Consider the following 24,737-nt stretch of genomic DNA (forward strand, 5'->3'; position numbering starts at 1 on the left):
AACAACTATATATTTCTAGATAGTTGTTGCTGTGTGTGTGTGTGTATAGTTGTTGCTAAGTATATAGAGTTAGTTATTTAATGATATATTTGTAAATTTAGTTATATATAATTAACTTTGATACATTATATGTTATACAATTACAAGCTATAAACATATTTCTGCAAAAATATAATTTATATATTTATTATATATTTATATTTATGTTACATTTATGTTATTTAGACAATTAGACCTTGAAATGTAGGTGGTAAATTATAAAGTAAAAAAAAAAAATTTCCATCATGCCAAGAAAAGTCAATTTAAAACATTTGTTTCCTATTTTTATGCATCTGTAGCTATCTATATCTGTCTATATAGGTATACAGCAATTAAAATTATTTTAAATACCAACTGTTTAGGCAAAACTAAATAAAAGCATGTAAAATGGTCTCTGACTTCTCCCAGTTTTGTTTTAAAGCTGTTATATTAATTTAAACTGTATGTCATATTACTTAAAAAAATAAAAAATCTGTATGGATCTGAAATATATTTTTTACCATTTTAAAGTAATTTTTTTCTTGTTAAGTCGATATTCGAACCTCCTTATAAAGCAGGACAATACAAGGTACATCTATTGTCATAACTCTAAAACCAGTATGTGAGCTCAGTTTTATTCATTTTAATTTTTTCCTTTTTATTTCAGTATTTTTCATTTCAGTTCTTTTCTGTCTTTGCAGTATCTTATTTAAGATTCCAGGAAAAGCTTAAGTAAAGTTGTAAATTAGAGAAAGTGGCTTTTGCTGTCTCGGAGTCATTTCTTTGTCCTCTGCTCTATTCCCTGTCAACACCTCTCCTTTCCTCTGCTATTTTCATGTATATAAACAGTCACAGATTCACCTCAGGTCTAATGATGGTAAATTACATCTTTGCACAAATTGAAGTCACCGGATTTCCTTTTCAGGAATCCATGCATTTTAAACTGTCTGTGATAATAGTAGAGCTCTTGTATATCATTTGAAAAACATTTCATAAATCAGATGGCAGAGAGACTTTAGGGAACAAGAACAGCTTTCTAGCACCTCTCAAATCAAACCCTTTGGTGGAAACGTTTCAGCCAACAGAAGCAGGCATCTTGGTTTTGAAGTTTAGACAAAAGAGAGGGACTCAGGCCACTCACTTGCATAAATACTTTTATTTGTATTCAACTGTGTTTCAGCTGACTTTCTAACCTTTTAGAAAACAGCATTTTGGATTCTTTGCACCACACAGTAGCTCTGTGTGAAATTTATAGTAATTTAAAAAGAAACTCCCTCTGGCTTCACATGACTGAACGAACATTTGATTAAAATTAGGGGATCCGAGCTACCAGGCAAGTCCTTCTAGCTCCCTCTGTAACATCTGCTGAAGTAAGCCTTCAGAAGTCAGACAGAATTGAAGTGTCATGCTCTGGGGGAAATATACATAACACAAAATTAAATGATGAACATGAACAACATGAACGGAAGAGTTCATAAGGTGTGGACCATGTGTAAGCTGATTAGTTACTGGCTTAAAAAAGAGGGCTTCAGGAAACAGTAAAAGAGGGATTTCTGGATTTGCTTGCTTCTATGTGTTATTAGCCCACAGTGTAATACTGTAGCACTGCACCCAAATCTAGGTGCAGTGAAATTGCAGGTAACATAAAGGTTTTAAAAGAATGAAAAAGGTTCATTATAATTCAATTTTAAAATATACTTAAATGTTAAAATAGTGTGTGTATTTCAAAAACTCCAAAGAGTAAAAAATTATTATATTAAGAAAACAGCAATATGCAAGCCAAAATTTTTAGAATTTAGGTAAAAGCAGTTATTTGGAGATATTGGGAAATTAAAACATATATAATTTTCTTGCTAAATTTTTAACATCTATAAATACATAACTGACTATGACAATTTCACTAAAAATTATCTCCAAAGGGATGTGTTATGATATTACTTAACCAACTAAGCTAATTTTTTTTCAAATTTAAACAAGTGGCATATTAAACCCATTGAAACAATAAGATGAAAAATTGTTGGTACTTTCTTACTTTGACAAAAAAAATACTGATATCATTTTGGGCTGATGCCAGTATTTAGATCAATCAACATTGTTTATAGCTGAGTAAACAATAGGTATATTATAGGCCGAAATTATATTATTGATTATTTCTTCCTCTGTTATGATTAGCCAATTATCAGCATAATAAAGTTTTATATTAATATTTTTATTGCTAATTTCTCAAAATAACCATGGGTATTAAGTTTTATGTATTCAAAATTATTTAATTAATAGATTTGGCAATTGTTTGACATATTTTACTACTGTAATATTCTTATTAAACAAAATGATTCAGTCCACTCAAAATATTGTCTATAGAATCAAAATTCTAAATGCTTGTTACTTGAGAGGGAAATAGAAAAGTAGAACTTGAAAGATGGAGGTGCGTTATAGCAAAGTGGTATTAGAGAGAAATGAAGTTTGAAGAATTTATGTTTCACCTGTGCTGCATTGGTGGTACCATTTGTTGAAATTCAGTTTGTTACTTTCAGAGAGAATATAACATGAATAAAGTTTTAGGAGATTATAAAAATGTTAGTAACTCATTGGTCCATAGAAATATGTTTTCATAAATGGTTACATCAGAAAGATTTTATTTCAAATATATGCTTTAATAAAAATACTCATACATATTCATAAAGAAATTCATGTGTATGACTCACAGAACTTCTCAGTCATTTGTGAAAGAATTAAAATTAGCCAGTGGGAGAGGGCAGGTGTCTCTCCTGTTGCTGCTCCTTAGAAAACCATGGTACTTGAATGACTAGGTAAAATTTAGTTACCATGTTTAGTCCTTAAGGATTAAACTTTAGGACTCTGATGTTATTTGCTAGTATTAATGTTCCACTAATATTTTAGAATACTTCTTAATCTAGATTAGGTTAATTGGGGTGTCAGAAAAGAATAGGAAAATTAAAATGCCAGCCTATACACTATTGAAGTGGAGGCCAAAATGTTGTATTAAAGTTAGGGGATAGTTTTGAAAAGGAAATGGGTACTGAGTAAGAAATATAGAAAATTAAGCCTATCCATGTAAAATCATTGAAGGAAAACAACACAAAGAGTCAGAGACAGAATAATGTTGAAGCCGTAGTTCTAGTTCTACTCCATGGGTAATACACTGTGCTCATGCACTAGTCTGGATATTGGAATTCAAAATTGAGGTTAGATAGGAGATTGGCTCTTCAAGAGCCTGTAGAATAAAGAAATGGAAAAGCATTAAAAAATTGCAGAGTACTGTATATGAATTTGTGTTTTGGCTTCTTAATGATGTTGAAAGGTGCAGATTTCTTTTGCATAGAACATACTTCTACAAAATACTTTGTGTAGTTATTAGGGAATCAGATGTAACAAGTAATTATAGTTAAGATATATCTCACATTATATGTATCAGTTGAGTTAAAGTATAGTTCACTTAGAACTTGTAGCTATGTTATAAAGTGTTGCTCTTTATTTTTATAAAATAGAAAGCAGATAAAATCTGGAAAATTTAAAGTTCTTACTAACATTATTTGACTTTGTTGATTCTTTAAGGCAGTTAATGAGCCAAGAAATTTATATATATGTTAGAGAGGGTTCTAAAATCAGGGGTTTTTTTTGTAGACTTACTCAAAATCAGTGAGCATGATTTAATAAGCAGTTATTTGAATATATATAAATCAAATGATAAAAGGTAAAAGTTGACAATTTTGTCACTTACCAAAGCTATTTAGCAGCCTGAGATATATATTTTAAATTTTACAATATTTCTATTTATTTTAGTGCAAAATGACTCCCTGCCATTAAGTTTTTGTGGCAAAATAATGCATCATAACAATGTATTCTTATATAAAATCGTATCTGGTTGCAATCATGTCTTCTTTTCTCAACTAAGGACTTTTGAAGAATATGCCACTCAATCTAAATCACTGTTTTAGGTACTTTATTTAAAATTGGTGAAATTGGTACTTTATTCATAAGGTTATTATTCATATGCATGCCAAGCTAAATTTTATTTGGAGCTTAACATAAAGCATAAAATGTACAAGCTGATGGTAATGCTGCCCCTTTAGATACTGCCTGGTAATGCAGTACATGTGTCCACATTTATATACTGAAAAAGTTATCATGAGACATGTTAGTGGAGCCAAATGAGAACCAAGTTGTACTATTCTCCTTATGTAGCAAAGCCAACTGGAAAAAGAGTATGCAACTAAAGGATTTATTGCTTGTATTGACATGATTAGAGTCAACAAGAATACATATTTGTGAATACTCTCAAATATTTGGGTTAGATTTACACGTTTACATATTTATACAAGGCAACAACAATTTTTTCTTCCTTATTTTTCTATGTTTGCTCTAATTCATGCCCCATATGTCTCTTAGGACCTAGCTGCCTAAAATCATATGAAGCCTGTACTTTTGATTCTTTGTAATATAATAAAATATGGAGAGCTAGATGCTTTGTGTTACACTTTGTTTACACTTGTGTTACTTGTAAAGTCACTAGTGATTTTGCTTTAAATTGATCTGATTTTAATCTCTTTTTAAAAGATGCCATTCTAGATTTTGTGACCATTTTTGTCAAAATGAGCTTTGGTTTTTTTCTTTATCTCCTGGCTTTTTTTTCTATTTACTGAGACCTAATATGTTCTTTTTTATTTTATATTTACTTTGACTTGGTTCCTGTTTTTTATTCTCTGAGCAGGTAAAAAGCTCAGAGTGTTTGATGCCTTTTTTTAAGATTATATGGGTATTCTCTTCTACATCTTACCTTACTTCCCATTTTCATGAACTTGTCAACTTTATGCTTTTTATAAACAAACTATTCTGATTCTTTTTCCCCACCAATACTGTATTACTTATTTGTTGCTACATAACAAATTTTTCCTAAAATGAGCAGCTTAAAATAACAATAAATGGGTATCTCACAGAATTTCCATGCAGCAGGAATTTGGGAACAGCTTAGCTGGTAGTTTTGGTAATTTTAGCTGGTAATCTTTTATGAGTTTGAGGCAAGATGTTAGCAAAGGCTCGACTGATGCTGCAGGCTTCACCTCCAAGTAGCTTACACATGTTTCTGGCAAATTAATGCTGGTTATTGGCAGGAGGCTTCAGTTCCTTGACATGTGTTTCTCTTCGGAGGGCTGTTTGAGCTCCTCATACAGTAGTTCCTTTACTTCAGAGTAAATGAAACAAAAGAGAGTAAGAGAGAAAGTACAATGTCTTTTATTACCTTGCTCTGAAGTCAAACTATTAGTTATCAAGGTCACCCTATTCTGTGAAGAGGAGAACCACACAGTGTGAATATGAGGAGGCAAGAATCATTCAGGGGCATCTTGGAGGCTAGTCACCATAAGTCTTTGTAACATATGACTTCTCATTTCAATTCTAATCATTCAAATTTCTAAGTTGGATCATTTTTATTAAATATACCATCATTACATATCTTTCTAAATATATCACCCTATGAAACAAGTCCATGTTTGCCTTTTATTATCTTGCTTGACTGAAGCTTCTTATCAGACTCACAGAATTTTGGTTGCTCAATGTACAGCTTTTTTTTGTAGACAGCAGGGAAATCTCACATGTACATATTCTCTAGCACAATTTTTGTTGTCTTTTCCTGTCAGAATCAATATCATCTTGTTCTGATTATTTTCCCTGTTGTTGCTCAGCTTCTCTTTACTTCGACACTAGCTTTTTGTCTAGGCTTTCCTCTATCTGTTATTAGTTTCATTTTGTAATCACAGACTACTCTAGAAGCATTATTTCACAAATAATCTGATACTTTAACCAAAGTAGTTGAAAACTTATATCCACACAAAAGCCTGCACATGGATATATCTATAGCAGCTTTATTCATAATTGCCATAACTTGGAAGCAACCAAGATGTCCTTCAGTAGGTGAACTGATACACTGTGGTACATGCACAAACAACAGAATAATATTCAGCACTAAAAAGAAATGAGCTAATAAGCCATGAAAAGACATAGAGGAAACTTAAATGGATATTAATAAGTGGGAGACACCTATCTGAAAAGGCTACATACTATATGATTCCAACTTTGTGACATTCTGGAAAGGCAAAAGATCCATTATTGCTAGGGGCTGGGAGTAGGGAGGAGGTTGAACAGGCAGAACACAAAGGACTTTGAGATTAGTAAAAATATTTTGTAAGACACTATTATGGTGAATGCATATCATTATATATTGTATGTTCTCTGAACTTGTACAAATACCAACAGTGAACCCTAATGAAAATTATGGACTCCTAGTGATTATGACATGTTAATCAGTTGTAAAAAATGCACCATTCTGGAGGCGGGTGTTGATAATAGGGGAAACTATGCATGTATGTGGGAAGGTGGAGTGTGGGAGATATTTATATGTTCTTCTTAATTTTGCTGTGAACCTAAAATTGCTCCAAAAATAGTTTTTTTAAAAAAATCAGATTTATCTTGCCTTTTCTTATCACAAGACATTAAATCTACAAGGAGCTCTCTGGCTCCTTTTAATAGAGAATAAATAGCATTAAAGACCAAAATATAGGAGCCAAAAGAGCACATTTGATTGCTTCACATGAACTCTGGAGGAAGGCAAGTTGTTCTGTTTGATGTATACGATTTTTGTTTTGTGAATTTTAGATTATGTGGTTATAATAGTCACAATCACCATTTCAACAAAAGTTTCTTGCTGTACACAAACTCTAGAAACAGGATTTGATTTCATATGAGGTAAGAAATTAAAAGAATAAAAATTAGATGATGTGCAAATGTGAGGAGGAGCTAATGAGGAACTAGCTAATAATAGTTGGTGTCTAACCTGAAATTTAAAACACTTTTATATAAAAGTCATTTACTAACAAGTATATTAGGTAAGAGGAATTCAGACCTCAATGCTTCCTATTTGAAGCTACATAGTATAGAGCAGCTCTTCATTTTCTATCAAAATATCCATCATAATTTTCATTTGTCTCCTGGTACTTTCCCCAAAATTGTGAGGATTAATGGTTGGGAGCTCAAGCTCTAAAATCAGTTCTAAAACTTCCATTACGTGGAGCTGTGTGACCTTAAGCAAGACATGTAAAGTCTCTAAACTAGTTTCTTTATCTATGAAATAGTGATAAGAATAGGATTTTAAACATAACTGTGACATAAAATGCATCCAATTAACATCTAGAAAGTGAATGTGTTATATCATCAAGGGCTTTGCATAGTGTCTAGAACCTAATCAATTTTGGTTTAATGCTGGCTTCTTCTTATTAATTCAATCTGACTTCTTTTTTATTTTGAGAAACTTTTCACTAGCCCTTTTATTGCAGAAAAGTCCTTCCAACAATCTAAAGCTTTACATTGTGGACATGAAGAACATCACTGAAGTGTTTATTAATAGACTCTGGACAAGAAAATGATGTGGTTCACTGAAAAAGTACTAGTTTTAGAGTACATTTGCAAACCAGGGGACAGGATAAATTGTAAAGCCTTTCCGAAACTCATTTTGGTCCTTGAAAAAAATGGGATAATATCAATTATTAGAATTGTAAGAATTAAATGAATAACTCTCATTGTAGAGTAATAAGTAATCCTATTTTATGAAAGAATGACTACTTCTGAATATAATTACCTTTTCATTATACCAAACCTACCAAAAATGTACGTTTCTTCTACCCCATTAGCCACTCCAATCATCAAATGCTGTGGAATCTGTGTTCTCTATTTGTGGTGACTATCTGGTTTAGTGACAATTGCTTTCGAGTGGGATTTATTTTGTCTTGGTTTGTGTTTTACCAGTTTGATTTTGTTTTAAATAAGAAAGCTAACTTACATTTCTCAGACATTAGATTTCATGAATGCTTATCTGTAAAAGAAGTATTGTTTTATTACACTCTTGGAATTAAGGGACTCAAATAATTACAGCACAAATACAGAAGCTGGTCATCTTATGCACAGATGATTGGAGATGTTGGTTAAGCGCTTCTGCATACTACGGCTCATCGTTCTGGTAAGGGCCCACATGAAGGCTGTATTTAGAGTAACTCAAAGTAAAAATTACATGACTTGAAAGGTGATCTAGTAGAAGCTCCTCAATTTACAGACAGTAAAACACAACCAGGGCTTCATGACATATGTCTGTAGTCATGTTGACCACAGGAGGATACCTAAGCATGAGAATACTTTCGCAATTTTACTCTGCAGAATATTTCCCAAGCATTGGATTCCTCAGTCCTTACATTTTGGCTTCAAACTGATGATTATTTAACAGAAGAAAATCATTTTTCTTGGAATGGTTTTGCAGTTAGAAATATAATGTGCTCTCCATCTTCCCCTAAGCATTAAACAGTATTCACTGATAGATACAGAATATCAAGCCAGATTAACTGCTAATTTTTTTAGGCTTAATGGCTCTTTTATTTTCATGGTAATTATCATTGGTTGGGCATTAGTATAGATAATGTACACACGAAGGTTCAAACTACAGGGCTACATTACCTTCAGTGTCTCTCTAAGTAGAAGAGGAAGAAAAGTCAAATGAAAAATATAGGAATATAATAGTCTATAGAACCCCATGACCTATTTTAAAGAACCTGAAATTTGATGGGTGATTGGATGCGGTCTTCTAAATAAAACACAATGTAGTAAACTGATTTTAAATGACACTAGATATGGAGGGAGAGATCTATGAGAAGAAAAATTGTATTAAAATTGAAAGATATACATTTAATTAGGAAAAGCAGAAACATTTAAAAATATGAAATTGAAATTAGATGATGAACATGTATTAATAGCTCTGGGTGTGGCAGTGCACACCTATAATCTCAGAGCTTTGAAGAAGCCAAGGTGGGAAGCTCACTAGAAGACCAGTCAGGGTAATGTATTGAGACTTAATCTTTACAAAAAACAAAGAAAATCAGCCAGGCATGGTGGTGCATGCCTGTAGTCCCAGCGACTAGTGAAGCAGGAGGATCACTTGAACCTAGAAGGTTAAGGCTGTAGTGAACTATGATTATGCTACTGCATTCTAGTCTCGGTGATAGACTAAGACCCTGTCTCAAAAAGAGACGTTTATTAATAAAACGTGGAAGGAGAAGTTATAAAATGCCAATAGCATGATTACCTAAAACAAATGCTTAAAACCTTGCAAAGCAGCTTGCATGTAGAGGGCAACAATTATTTATTAAATGAATAAATTAACACCTAAGCCCTTCTACCTTAAGATGCACTTGAAATCACCATTATGGAAACCCTTGAAAAGAATATATGAATAAATGCTCAGTTTTTTTAATTTCTACAGTGTATCTTCAAATATGCTATATATATCATATGCACTATCCCTACAATAATCACATCAGGTAAAAATTTTTTACCCTACTTAACAGATGCACAAAGTTAAGTTCAAAATTGAGTGTAACTTGCTCAATATTATACAATTAAGAAATGAAAAAGCCAGGAGTTTAGCCTAATCTGGCTGACTCCAAAGCTGAAGCTCTTAACGTTTCTGCTATGTGCATCTCTACATTCAAGAAGAAAGAAAAGATAATAAATTTAAACTTAAAGCTCATAGGCAATATTCACTAACTTAAAAGGCATTTCACAAGGATGAAATACAGAAGCAAATAATCTATGGTCTTGAGTGATACCAGTGTCAGACTAAAACAGATGATTGTATTTTCAAGTAAATGAGTTATGACTTGAAGAAAGGAAATTCCAGGATGGCTTAGAAGCAGAGAATAAGGCCACTTATCCCTGTCTAGGTAGTTTTTCTGGGTATGAATTCTGATCTAAATATTAAACACTGTATAAGAGTGAACTCAGTGAAGTCAGAGGTGGGTTGTAGGAGGAGGGAAGAACATTTGTGAGGTTTATTGCAGTCAAGGAGTAGGGAAGAAGCCCAGATACAGGCTCAGGGAGATAAAAGACCGAAAGGGTTCTCTGAATTAGGGTTTTTTTCCCCTGAGGCAATAATAAGCTACTGAAGGATTTTAAACACAAGTCATGGTAGTTTTTTGTGTGAATATATATTCTGTCTATAGTGCTATAAATGAAGATAGAACACTGCTGCAACATTCTAGGCAGTCTAGCATGATGATACACCTGTGGTCTCCGAAGTATGGGATATATACTCCTAGGATACATAAGAGCAGCTAATGGGCCAGACAAAAAAGAAACATTAAAATTTCTATTTATTTTTATTTTATTTCAACCATGTTTTCAGTTTTGCATATTTTTATAACATATAAGTGTCTACACTTATAATACTGTTGTGAAATAATGCTTGGAGAATTGTTTTAAAAGAGATAGCTAAATATAAGTAATGTGTTAGATTTTTGTAGGATTTGGTAGGATTTTGTTAAGAGTTAGATAAATAGAAGTAAGGTGGTAGGTAATAGAGGTAAGAGAGAAAATACAACAAGAGAAACATAAAATGAGTAATTTTATGATGAATTTGTGTTGCTGCAGTTTAAGTAAAAATGCTTAAAAGATAGATCAATCTACTAGAAGTAAAGTGAAACACTGTATTAGTGCCATAAGTTTTGGAGTCAATGTGGTATGGAGGCCACCTGGAACCTTGTAAGTGGATGAAGTCAGCAAAGAAGTCTAGGGAAGGTGAACAAAAATGATAACCTGGACTAGAACCCCAGGAACACTGACACTTAGAATGAGTGCTAGAAAGAAGGAGGAGGAGAACAAAATTGAGGGGCCACAGAGGAAGAACGAAAACTGAGCTAGAGAGTGGTTTGGTGGAAACTGAAGAGAGTGTTGATGTTGAACAGATACTGATGTACAATTCTGCTGACAGTTAAGTAGGAGAAGAGCTAATATACATTTTGCATTTAGAACATAGAGTGATCAGCATCCTTTTCAGGAAGCAACTTCAGTGACATTGTGGGAATGCAAAGCATTGTGAGAATTCCAAGGGTGGAACAGTGAATGAAAGTGAGGATTAGGAATTATTTCTTAATATATTCCTATATATTTCCTAATATATTCTAATATATTCCTATAATTTTGGCTGTGAACATGGATGAGAGAAGTCTGGCATGGGATGAACTATTTAAAACATTAAAATATGGAAGAAACTCAAGTGTTTAAATGATGCTGATGAAAAATAAAGTAGCAAAGCTGAGGATACAGGGATTGGTGATTTCTTTCCTGTCTTTACTGATGTTTCTCTTATTGCTTATGGCAGCTCTGAATAAGGGAACTGAGAGGAAAAATTTCCCAAAATACATTCCTAATCATCTGTGAATTGAACTTACAGGGAAGAATAGAATGAACAGTACTTGCAGTCCCCCATGCCGATAAGAAAGAGTGAAAAACAGCCAGAAATATATAGAGGTAAAGAGGTCAAAATAGGCCTGCATATTTTAAAAAAGAAACTATTCCACAACGAATTCCTAGAGAAGCTTCCAGTTCTCTTCCCCAAGGGTGGCATCTGCTTCTTGTGAAATTAGCTAATTTAAATGAGTAGAAGTGAAGATGCTGAACATTATTATATCCATTGACTATGACTTGGGTGCATGGTGGAATCTGGGGCACTGCTGCCTCTGGTTGAGCTAGGAATTGGAGAGTGGTAGGAGGTGACAAAAGGAAAATAACTGATATTGGTCAGAAAATCTCACCTGTAACCCATTTTGCACATTTCCTAATTTATTGAGGACTTGATGACATATATCCATTTTGTCTTATCCCATTTTACTCTGAGAAATAGATTTAATAAAATTTTCCTATTCATTTTTTTCACTTGTTGTCTCTTTTTCTGCAGCTAGGTTTAATTCCTGAACATTTGCCATTTCCTTATTCATGTTTTGTTTGTTTGTTTTTGGTACAGCATTTGCAACACCTTAGCCAACTAATCAATTCGTAGTACTATTTTTCCTGACAAGTATATGAACATTACATGAGAAGACATCATAGTCACTTGTACTGTCCTTGGGCGCAGCATATATTCTGACAACTCTTCTAAGCTTAATCAATATTTTGAAATGAGTGAATGAATGAATGAATAATGCATCATGGAAACAATTTTGCTGTTTCTCTAAAATAGATACTTTTTGATGGATCATTTTTGTATAATAATGTAATTTAAATCCAAAATACAGCTAAAGTCCCATTCGTGCCAATTAGAAAGTGAAAAAAACATCAGAAACGTCAAGGCAAACATCAAGAGGTCAAAACAGGCCTTCACATAAAAAAAGAAACTATCTAATTTTATAAGTTCCATTGCAGTTTGAGACTTAAACTCATTAATCACTTTGAGGACGTTGCATTTTGAATTCTCACAAGGATATATGTTAGTGATAATCAGCTCCATTTTATGGATGAGAAAACTAAGCCTAGAGAGGTTAAGTAAATTGCGCAAAATTTCTCAACCAATAAGTAGCAGAGTTAGGATTGAATAAGAGATGTAAAAGATGTCAATATTGGCAGCTTTTGTTTTCTGGACCATGGTGTATGAGTTTTCAGCTCTTATTTGCTAGTATTTTTGTGGTAGATTGTTTTCAGAGATGGCTACTATCCATAACTTCCCCTCCCATGAGAGGCAGAATATGTTTCTTCACCCCTTTGAACCAGGACTGGCTTATGCCTGTTTTGATGAAGAGAATACAGCAGAAGTAAAGCTGCTGCAGTTCTAGACCTTCTTGTTAAGAAGACTAGCAATTTCTTTCTCCAGTCTTGGGGATCTGAGATGTCATGTAAAAATTTCACGCTGCAGAGAGATGCTACATGGAAGTATAGGTGTGTGAGTGAAGAAGTTAGATGACCATCCCAATTGGGCTTCTGATGACTTCAAGCCCAGCCTCTATAGGATAAGCTGCATGACAAACCCCTCAAAGAGAACACCTAGGTTAACCTAATCGATCCATAGAATCCTGAGATATAATAACAAATTGTGCTTGTAAATCATTAAATTTTGTGGTAATTTGTTATATGCCATAGGTAACAGAAACAGTGTATTTTATCAAACTCAAGTTTAAATAGAAATTACAAATCATTGTGTCCCTGGCTTATTATTATCTGATTAAATCTGCTAAGATTCAGTGACTATCAATATCTCTATCTTAGACTGGACAAAGAAAATGTAGCACATATACACCATGGAATACTATGCAGCCATAAAAAACAGTGAGTCTGGGTCCTTTGTAGGGACATGGATAAATTTGGAAACCATCGTTCTCAGCAAACTGACACAAGAACAGAAAACCAAACACCCCACGTTCTCACTCATACATGGGTGTTGAACAATGAGAACACATGGACACAGGGAGGGGAGCATCACACACTGGGGTCTCTTGTGGGGGCTAGGGGAGGGACAGCAGGGGTGAGCAGGTTGGGGAGGGATAACATGGGGAGAAATGCCAGATATAGGTGATGGGGGGATGGAGGCAGCAAACCATATTGTCATGTACATACCTATGCAGCAGTCCTGAATGTTCTGCACATGCACCTCAGAACCTAAAGTACAATAAAAAAAGAAAAAATATGTCTATTTTAACCTGGCACATTTATTCTAAAACTATATTTTTATTGATGATTTCAGTTATAATCACTTATTAATTTGTCTTGACTTATTAAGCTTATTTATTTATGATTTCAGTTACAATCACTTATTAATTTGTCTTGACTTATTAAGCATTATCCAGTATATGACATGCTTGACTTCAGAAATATATGACTTTAGGCCAAATATGCATTTGCTATCGGTGACCAAATCTGGCCTCCTTTTATACTTGTACCTACTGCTAGTTGCTCTTTAATGATTGAATCTTACTCATTAAAGGTTATTTTATGTTTCTAAAAAGTTCTGTAAATCTTTCTTTAAAATAAATTTACTGAGTGTTTATTAAATTGAACTATATGAAATTGACAGTATTTGATGACTTTTGTACTACAGAAATGGGTATTTCATAATACCATGTGGTAACTACCTTTTTTTTCCCCCCCAGATGGAGTGCTGCTATTCTTTAAGGGAATAGTCAGTATCTATACCAAGGTCTTGCCATAATTATACTAGTTTCTTGGAGTCAATGTATAATGTTTGTCTGGAATTTTGTTATTTAGAAAAAACAAACATATATTATTAGAAATTTACCCACAAAGTTTATATAGCTGAATTTTGAAAATAAATATTAGACTTCAGTAATGAGTATAAGAGATCTTGAGAACTCTATTATTTTCCCTAAGGAGATCTTCCATTATAATTAGTTTAAAGTTGAAAAAGATAAACTGAATAAAGAAAATCTGGCAGATATACACTATGGAATACTATGCAGCTATAAAAAAGGATGAATTCATGTCCTTTGCAGGATCATGAAAGAAACTGGAAACCATCATTCTCAGCAAACTAACACAACAACAGAAAACCAAACACCACATGTTCTCACTCATAAGTGGGAGTTGAACAATGAGAACACATGGACACATGGAGGGGAACATCACACAGTGGGGCCAAAGGGAGGGACAGCATCAAGAGAAATACCTAATGTAGATGATGGGTTGATGGGTGCAGCAAACCATCATGGCATGTGTATACCTATGTAACGAACCTGCACGTTCTGTATATATATCCCAGAACTTAAAGTATATTAATAATAATAAAAAGAATTACACAGTTTTAAAGTAAATGAAACTTTAAATAATTTAGATAACAAATGGGCTCCTCCTTTGATTTATTCTTCATAATTTTCATGCAACTACCTTTTTATTGAAGCCTTATGATAACCTTGTAAGTCAAGGCAGTAGAAGAGGTTGTTTTTACTGAGGAGGAGAGTAGGCTAGATGTTAAGTGACTTAGACTTTGTCTCAGAGCTAGAAAGTAAGAGTTGGAATAAGGATTTACAGCTGCTAACTCTGAATTTACTAATCCACACTTCGTCTTCTACAGTAATTATTAGTAACTATCACTTATTCTCTGCTTATAAATATAAGCTTATATTCAGGTGGCTAACTATAGTTAATATTTCAAGGTCACTGGGGTAAATTAATTCATTATCACTGAAAGTGGGTTGGATATAGAGAAGAAAGCAGTATGATGTTGAAGAAATAGCAGGAGCTGGTTTGTCAGTGATTCAACATGTCCTATAGTGTTTTTCTACTCACATACATCTATAAGTATGATTTCTTATTAGGTCTGAGTGTTTTCAATAAGACAGAGCATGCACACACTTTCAAGAAAGGAAAAATAAAGAAAAAGACAAAATTGATTAGAAGGGCTCAATACAATATGATTTGTCTGTCAATTCTAAATTAAATTGAGAAGAGAAAAATCTAATGAATTTAGAAGGCAGTATTTATAATATACAAGGTGGATGTTTTTAATCTAACCTTCATATAGTGATCATCTTCACATGGCCATTCTACCTGAAGCTCTGATCCTAACTGACAAGGTATGCCAACCATGCCAAATGGAGTTAAAGAAAAACCACCAGATCAGTTTGCAAGTCCAGATATGGTCTCAGGCTGTCACTGAAAGATTCCCTATAGGAACTGCTATTATAGGAAGCTTCTGCAAGAGCTGTAATGTGACTGTGCGTTATTATTTTATTTTAAATAATGTTGAAGGCCTGTGCCAAATGCTGAAATGCTGTGAGAAGAAATATGTGTCCTTAGAGGAATAATAGTAGTAATTATTAAAATTAATATTGCCTTCTTAATTTGGGAGGTTTATTCTTTTAGCATGTTATAGCTCTCAAATGGAGCAGCCTAATTCAGGAATCATGCAGTGCGCGATGTTGTGGATTTATTATATTACTTACTAAATACTTATATATATATATATATATCCCTATTTGTCAATGTCTGATTTATTCAGCTCATTTGTGGCCATTCTGCTCCAATTACTGTCCTTGTTTAAGATTAACCCACTGTGTCAAACCTGGTTCTTTCTCCTGAAGTCACATTTCCAAGTCGCATTTACACAGCTCACTCAGGAAAACTTTTAAGCTTCCAGTTATTTTCCTATAGTAGACTCATTTCCATTTGTCTCTGCAGTGAGTACTTTCAGAACTAGCAAGAATCAGAGAAAAATAATCAACTTTTGATGTATCACTTGCTCAGAGTTATTTAAGACTCTTGTGACCATCTTAAAAAATAAAAACAACCTTACTCTTATTTTAACTCATTCACCCCCATCTCCTTTTTCTGCTTTATTTTTCTCCATAGCATCAATCATTTCTTAATCTCCGATCTAATTTACTCTGTTTGCCAATTTTTTTTTTTTTACTTTTCCAGGATTCTCTAGAATGATAGTTAAATGAGGGTAAATGTCTTTATTTATTTACTACTTTATTGTCAATGTCTGACACATAGATTGTGTTTAATAAATGTTTGTTAAATCAATAATGAGCTAACATGGAAGTCTACTTCTTCATCTGTAAATTTTAAATAATGACAGTATACACAGCTCTTATTAGCCAAAGCTTTTTCATTTCTAAAAATGTGATAGCAAATTTCCAGATAGCAGAAGCCTATATTTCATTATTTTTAATGGAAAAAATCATGAGTTCTAAGCACATCCCCAAATGCCAACCACTGTTATTAAAACATTTTAAAAAATCCAAGTCATAACACATAAATTACTTCTGGATATCATAAAAAGGTCAAAGTACAACATACCTAATTATTTAATAAGTAATAAAGTGAAGTTTCTTCACTGTATGTTTCTGTGCAGTATACAATATTACTGGGAGATTTCCTTTCACATTGCAAGAGGCAAGTACTCCAATGCAAGTAACCAATAAAATAATATGATAAATACAGAAAAGTATCTAACTAAATTGAAACTTGCTAATAGTGCCCTCAGGCATCTGACATAGCAAACAGGAATCTGTTATAAACTTCAAAGTAAAGCGTGGAGAAGATAATAGTAATAATGTGTAAAAGGTTTAAACAACTTTAATACACATCATAATCTCATCAGGAGAACAAGAGAGATAGAACTGCAATATGATTGATGCTTTCTCACAAAAAGGAACGCCCAGTTTAGATGTGTCTTTGCGAATATGAACATGCAATTTTGTTTAGGGACCTTTGGACTTTGATAGTAAAGTTTTGGTAAAAAATATTTTTATGCAAGTCATTATAGTGAATGATTACTGCAATTTTTGAAGAGCAAAAGCTAATTGCATATATCTCAAGTTTTTTGAGCATTAAATGAGATGTCCTCTGTAAAGAACTTGACCCTATTAATTACTCATTGTATAGTAATGAATGTTATGTCTGAAAGTAGTAGAAAGATAGGTATGATTGTCATGAAATTCAATGCCAATTAATAATATGCCTATTTTGCCTTGTGAACGTTCTCTGTCCCTTGCTCATCAGTGATTTTTTTCTAACACAGTAATCTTACAATTTGCCAATTTTGGGAAAATGAAATAAAAGAGAGGCCCTAAAATGGTCACATTGAAGTGTCATTCTAATCAACTGTGAGCAAGTAATTGGCTATCCTGTAGCTACAATGATGACTGTTATTCTTTCCAGCTGCTCTTAATAAGACTCTTATATTGATTTGTCTGGTGTCCAAAATAATTTTTCAGAAGTGTTACCCTAGGGGCTGGGAACCAGTTGAGTTTTAGCATCTGGTTTAAACATTTTGGGAAGGACTGATATCCTGTTCTGCCTTTCTTAGGTCCATCTGTATTATTTGAGATGCCTGGTCTATAGTAGGTTTATATATCCAAGATTGCACTTATGAAATTATATATTTATTTTGAAATTAAATAAATATTATGTATGAAATACAGCTGGAAAGCTGATGCTGGCTTTATGGATTCTGTTAGTACTACTATAGAACTATGTTGTCTGTCTCACTTGGTTGATCATCACCAAAAACAACAACAAAAAGGTAGAGTAAAATATGAGTCTCTCGTGCTACCTGATAGTAAAATTTTATTTTTCTTCTAGAAAACATTATCTACAAGTACACTAGAAAAATAAGTTTCTGGTTAAATAGCTAAATGGTTTATTTCCCTTTGTATGGAAAAGTCTTTGTAGTAGTCTGCATACCCTTAATTTAGTAAAGGGGTACCTCATTAACCTAAAAAATTAACTGAAAGAGATTCCAGTTAGTCTCATTCTCTACATTACCAATGACTTAAAAAATACTATTCATCCACAACAGTATCACTAATTAAAGCCAGAATTTGTATTCATATTATCATTTTAGCTTCATATGCACAGCTTTAATTTAGTTTCTGTTTGTTCTTTAAATTCTGTGCAATTTGGAGCTCAGGAATATATATCTTGAGTTTACAGGTTAAATAAACAGCATTTACTCTCATCCTGATAAACAAGCTTGAATGCAATTTGGAAGAAAAGGGGAATGCTAACCAATAAAGAGCTAAAATGCAAACATGCTAAGTAGATTAGGGAAGTATAAGGTTCTCCTATGAAAAAACGAATTGCTTTTTATTGATAGTGGACTAATATGCATATTATTTAACTACATCTCATTAGTACACTCATTTCACAAATACTCATTTAATACTTATACAGTTTCAAACACTTTACTAGCACAAATTAATTTGTATAACAACAAAAGAAAAATACACAAAAATTATAGGGAAAACATTTAAGACTAAGATTAATGTATGCTACTATTCAGTGGAGTTATAGACTAGAAACTGAGAAATTCTTCATGATTCCAGAGACAGATGGAAGACCACAGAAGTCTCTTTTCCTGTAGGCAATATATCTTCAGGCTTATATGACAGAGACAGTACAAATCACTGAGAATAAATAGAAAAAGTCTAAGAATTAAAGAGGAAAATGAAAAAAGAGTGGAAATAAAAAAGTAAAGGATGCAAAAGAGATGTACAACAAAGCAAACAAAATTGATATTTCATAAAAACATTAATAGAAAGACAAACCTCCATCATGATTGATAAAAACAGGAATTAAGGACGACACAGATAAATATGGTGAATAAAAGGAAGGCATATATAAAATAAAGCAGAGATTACAATGATAAGAAAAATACTATAAAATATGGCAACAATTTTGAAAATTAGTAAAATGTATTAATGTATAGAAAAAATGCAATTGTGAAAATTGACTCATGAAATAACATTAATAATTCTATTTCTGTCAAAGCAATTGAATCACTTAAAAAAATTATTCCTCAAAGAAAATACCAGGCCATGATGATTTTACAAGTTATCTCTAAAACGAAAGCATACCAATTTTTTTTCTTTATGTGATAAGAATGTTTAACATGAGATCTTGCATTATTTTCCTGATTTTGTTTAGTTCTCTCTATGTACTCTTTATAACTCAGTGAGCTTCTTTAAGGTGATTATTTTGAGTTATTTGTCAGACAGTTCATCAATCTGCATTTTTTAGGGTCAGTTATTAGAGATTTAGTTTTATTATTCTTTCAATTTTGTTATTTTCCTGATTCTTCATGTTTATTGTAGTTTGCATTGGTGTTGGTCATGTAAAGAAACAGCTACTTCTCTCAATCTTTACAGACTGGCTTTGGCAGAAAAACATTTTCCTCAGTCTCTCCATATAGAGATTCTGGGATCCTCTCAAATCTTCTCTATGGATGTGTAATCTTTGGAATTATGTGTACCATGGGCCAGATCATTAGAGACCACTCTTCTCCCTCCTTTCTTGTGGAGAACTCTTGTGTTCTGTGCCTCTCCCAATCTCTCTGAACCATGCTAGGCATATCAGGTACCCTACCCTTTTTCTTTGCTTTTAGCTGGCCATCCCCCATCCCAAACTGTGAAAATGGCACCAATGCTCCAGGTAAAGTGAAACAGAAACCAGCCCTCAGGAAGCACACTGAAAGCAGGACATCGGAAGAACCCTCCATTTCTCTTGTTCCTAAGAGAGTAGCCTTCATTTCTGTACCTCCTTTTACTCTTGCAGAGCTTTGACAGTCACAGGAACCTTCCCATCATTTGTTCTTAATTCTGAACTGCTCCCAGGCATCTGAACTATACTGGTTCAATCAGCACTTCATCCCAATTTATCAAATTTTCCACCAACAGAAAAAGCAGAAAAGTTATTTTTCCCATTCTCCATTTACCAAAATCAAAATTATTAGGAGAAAAAAATTACATATACATTTTAATAATACATATACAAGCAATACCTACAAAGCAAATATTAACATTATTCAATTTTAATAATACATATACAAGCAATACCTACAAAGCAAATATTAACATTATTCAATGTGTATGAATAAAAAGACACATTCCAATTATGTCAGGCATATTTTATGTATAAAGGAATAGTTTCATTTTATGAAATACATAAATTAATTCATGTTAACATATAAAAAAGAAAAATTATGTGATCAACTCAGTTGATGCAGAAAAAACATTTAATTAAAAATGCAAGCACAATTCACAAAAATTATTATTAGAAAATTAATGTTAGAAGATAGCATTTTTTTCCTGAAAGTTGATTTTATTTTTTTTAAGCTATACTTTTTATTCTGATTGTGAAAAAACAGAAGAGTTGAAAATTCGAAAACATGCAAAAAAATCCCATAATCAACACTTACATTCTATTTTATAGTGGAAGTTCTAAAGAAAACATTAAAAAATTTTACAATATATAGTTAATGAAAGGAGAACATATTGCTATACATGCCATATTCAGTTATGTAGAAAATCTTAAAAAAACTAGAACAAATTATTCGAAACAATAAGAGTGTTTATCAACATAACTAATTACAAGATTAATATATTAGAGAAAATCAAATTAAATTTGCCATTATGTGATCATTTAGACAATAAAAATGAAATATATTATGGCTCAACCTAATACAAAGTCTGTTGAATTTCTCAAAACTAAAAGTAAACGATAAGAAACATGTTTTGTCTGTTACATCATTTATAGTATTAATAAATAATATCAAGTATCTAGAACTAAAGCTGACAGAAAAGTGTAAAATTCTGTTATAGAAATAGTAAAGAATGCCTAAATAAGTGAGAATTTATGTCATGGTTATAAATAAGAAGGATTAATGCTATAAAGTTGTCCGTTTTTCTCAATTGATATATGGACTCAATAAAATCCCAAGTAAAGTTTGTAAGAAAAAAATTAATGCAAATCCAATTACAAGGTTTTACAAGAAACTTTATAAGATGATTCTAAAATTTCTGTAGTAGAGTAACTACACAGGCAAGAATAGTCAGGATATTTCTAAAGAACTACAAAGCAAGGAGTTATTCTACCAAGTTTCAGGATTTATAAACTTTTTGATTAAAATACCATGGTAGTAATCCATAAGTTAGAAACTATTTTCAAACAATGCAGTAGAATTAGGTAAGTGGAATATACCTATATATTTATGAATGTTGATATATGACAGAGCTAGCATTCTACATCATAGGAGAAAGTAGAACTGATCAGTACATGGACTGAAAACAGTCTATATTATAAAAGATTACATTAAACTCCTACCTCAAACCACACACAAAAGTAAATTCTAGCTGGATTAAATACTTAAATTTCAAAAACAATGATTAAAAATAAAGGTAAATATTTTTAAAATCTTGGGGTAGAAAATATTTTCTTAAAATCCAAAAAAACACATAAGGGAAATATTGATAAATATTACAATGTTAAAGGTAAAAATATTTGTTTATCAGGACATAAGTGAAAAGATTATATAATCTAGAAAAGGATATTCTTGTTACATATGACCAACAACATATAGTATCAAGAATAGCTAAAGAACTTCTACCAACCAATAAAGCACCAACAACTCAATAAAAAAATAACCAAAATATATGCAAAAACACTTTACTGAAGAGCAAATACATGTGGCCAATAAATATATGAACAGTTGTTCAATATCCTTAGTGATCAAGGAAATTCAAAGCATGAATACGTTGATGTTAATTTTTACACTCATTTGACTGACAATGTTAAAAGCAATATCAAGAAATATTCTTGGCAATATCAAGAGAGGTATGTTCACCAGCTATTTTATACCTTGTTGGTGGGAGGTTTAAATGATGCAATGAATTTTGCAAATGGTTTGGTATTATCCCTTAAAGTTTAGTAATCACATACTATATGAAACACAAGAATCTATAGGCATGAATTCAATAGCAAATGTACAATAACCAGAACGTTCATAGTCACACAGTTCATAGGAGGAAGAATCTGGAAGTGGTTCAGAGGCCCAGGTAATGAAGACAGGAGGGGAGAGCTATTCACATTTTTCTGGTATCATGCCAGACAGGGTGTAAAATATTTAAAGGTTGACAGAAAATGATCTTGCTCTCCAGGGCTTGTAACTTTTACAGAAATATAAATATTGGTAGAAAAAGTCCAAAGAGATGAAATTATCTGATTTTGATGTTCTGAATGATCTTCATAAGCCATATTATTTTATGATAAATAAAATCATGTTAAAATTTATGACCCTAATGTAATAAACTAGAATACCTAGAATCTGTCACCTAGAACAGTGCCCTGGCACATGGCAGTTATCCAATATATATTTATTAGATAAGTAAACAATATTTATCAAATTATTAAAATTATACTTATTTAGAATATTAAATTTAAGTAGTATATTAAAATAATGAAAAAAGAAAATGTTTGCCCAGAATTTTCTCTGGAGATGGTATTGACAATGACAATGAGGAAAAATGGTATATAGAAGGCAGGAATAACATGCAGCTCCCACTCAGACAGACAGAGCAGCATGAGGAGGCTCACCTCATAAACTTTTGCTCCAAGAACTACTGTAGGAACATACCAGGAAAGCTACAATAATCCACAGACCCTATGAAGGAAACAGCTTGCTGCTACAGGCTCTGTGAGACTGCTGAAAAACTGAGTGCTTGAAGTGTGAGAGGCAGAATGTCCATCCCCAAACACATATCCTCACAGAAATCCTTTAGATTACAAGAGAAGGATTTGACCTTACCTATATAAAATACAGTGGTAGAGGAAGCAGCAGCAAGAGCCCTGTGGACACTCTTGGTTCCAGGAATCCATTCCTGACTTAGCCTTGCACGTGTCCTTGTGGAGAAAACCTTTGCTGATGGGGAGGCGTGAAACCTGGAAGTCCTCCTTGCATTCTCAGTGGGGAGGCTTATAGCCTGAGGAAAGGTCTCAGCACTGTTCACCAGCTGCCTGGAAACAAACTCTGTGCTGTTGAGGGGGATCACAGTAGGAGTGAGACAGGCCTTTTGGGCTTCCTGGGAACTGGGTGAGACCTGTTACTGCTGGCTTTCCCTCTCTTCCCTGGCAACCTATGTGATGTAGCAGAGGCAGTCATAATCTCCCTGGGAACATAAGTCCATTGACTTAAGGAGCCACACCCCATCCTCCACAGCAGCAACAGCAGCAGCAGCAGCAGCAGCAGCAGCAGCAGCAGCAGCAAACCCTGCCCAAGGAGAGGCTGAGCTCAGAAACCTTGCCCCACCTGATGGTCTTCCTTGCCTGCCCTGGTAGCCAAAGACAAAAAACATAATCTCTTGGAACTCTATGGCCCTGCCCACTGCCTGAGAAACCTAAGTTTGTATTCTCCCTTATACTACCAAAGCTGATACTCTCTTGAAAGCACCATCTCCTGGCTATAGGCCAAGCAACAAAATGCCAGTGTACTAAATAAAAACATAGTAAAGGACCCTCACAGAGTCCACTTCACTTCCCTGCTGCCTTCACTAAAACAGGTGCTGGTATGCATGGCTGAGAGACCTGAAGACAGATCACATCACAGGACTCCTTGTACCAGCCCAGAGCCTAATAGCTCTGCTGGGTGGCTTGACCCAGAAGACAAATAACAATCACTGCACTTTGGCTTTCAGTAAACCTCATCCATAGGGGAAAGGGGAAGCACCACATCAAGGGAGCACTCTGTGGGACCAAAGAATCTGAGCAACGGTCCTTGAGCCCAGATGTTTCCTCTGAAATAGTCTAACCAAATGAGAAGGAACCAGAAAACCTATTCTGGTAATTGACTAAACAAGGTTCCTTAACACCCCAAAACATCACACTAGCTTACCAGCAATGGATCCAAACCAAGAATAAATCTCTGAATTGCCAGAAAAACAATTTTGAAAGTCAATCATGCTACTCGAGGTACCAGAGAAAAGTGATTATCTACTCAAATTAAAACAAATGACACAGAATATGGATGGAAAAAAATTCCAGAGAAATAGATAACATAAATAAAACCAATGACAACTTCTAGAAATGAAGGACACACTTAGAGAAATTCAAAATATATTGGAAAGTTTCAGCAGTAGAATCCAACAAGTAGAAAAAAGGAGCTTGTAGACAAGGCTTTAGAATTAACTCAATGTGACAAAGAAAAAATAATTTTAAAAAATGAACAAGGCCTCTAAGAAGTTTGGGATTATGTTAAACAACCAAACCTAAGAATTGATTTTCCTGAGGAAGAAGAGAAATCTAAAAGTTTGAAAAATGTATTTGAGAGAACAATTGAGGAAAACTTCTCTAGCCTTGCTAAAGACCTAGACATCCAAATATAGGAAGTTCAAAGAACATCTAGGAAATACATTGCAAAAACATCATCACCTAGACACATAGTCATCAGGTTTTCCAAAGGCAAAATGACAGAATCTTAAGAACTGTTTGACAAAAGCATCAGGTAACCCATAAAGGAAAACTTATCAGATTAACAGAAGATTTCTCAGTAGAAATGCTACAAATTAGAAGGGATTTGGGTTCTATCTTTAGCCTCCTTTAAC

General features: G+C 33.2%; 1 long non-coding RNA gene across 2 annotated transcripts in view; it reads right to left on the reverse strand.

Moving 5' to 3' along the window:
• Positions 1-23,228, reverse strand: part of LOC118152893 (uncharacterized) — a 45,896-nt gene extending 22,668 nt beyond the window's left edge. Inside the window, exons 1-4 of one of the 2 annotated variants that reach the window (XR_004741881.3) lie at positions 22,946-23,228; positions 15,920-16,050; positions 13,459-13,500; positions 4,975-5,221 (exon numbers count right to left, since the gene is read on the reverse strand). This is a non-coding gene — a long non-coding RNA (uncharacterized LOC118152893). Of the gene's footprint in view, positions 1-260; positions 5,222-13,458; positions 13,501-15,919; positions 16,051-22,945 lie in introns of those variants that run through there. The other variant, XR_004741880.3, reaches the window with a different exon arrangement.
• Between the last annotated feature and the right edge of the window lie 1,509 nt (positions 23,229-24,737).

Source organism: Callithrix jacchus, chromosome 4 (genome assembly GCF_049354715.1).
Source record: "Callithrix jacchus isolate 240 chromosome 4, calJac240_pri, whole genome shotgun sequence".
Taxonomy (NCBI): domain Eukaryota; kingdom Metazoa; phylum Chordata; class Mammalia; order Primates; family Cebidae; genus Callithrix; species Callithrix jacchus.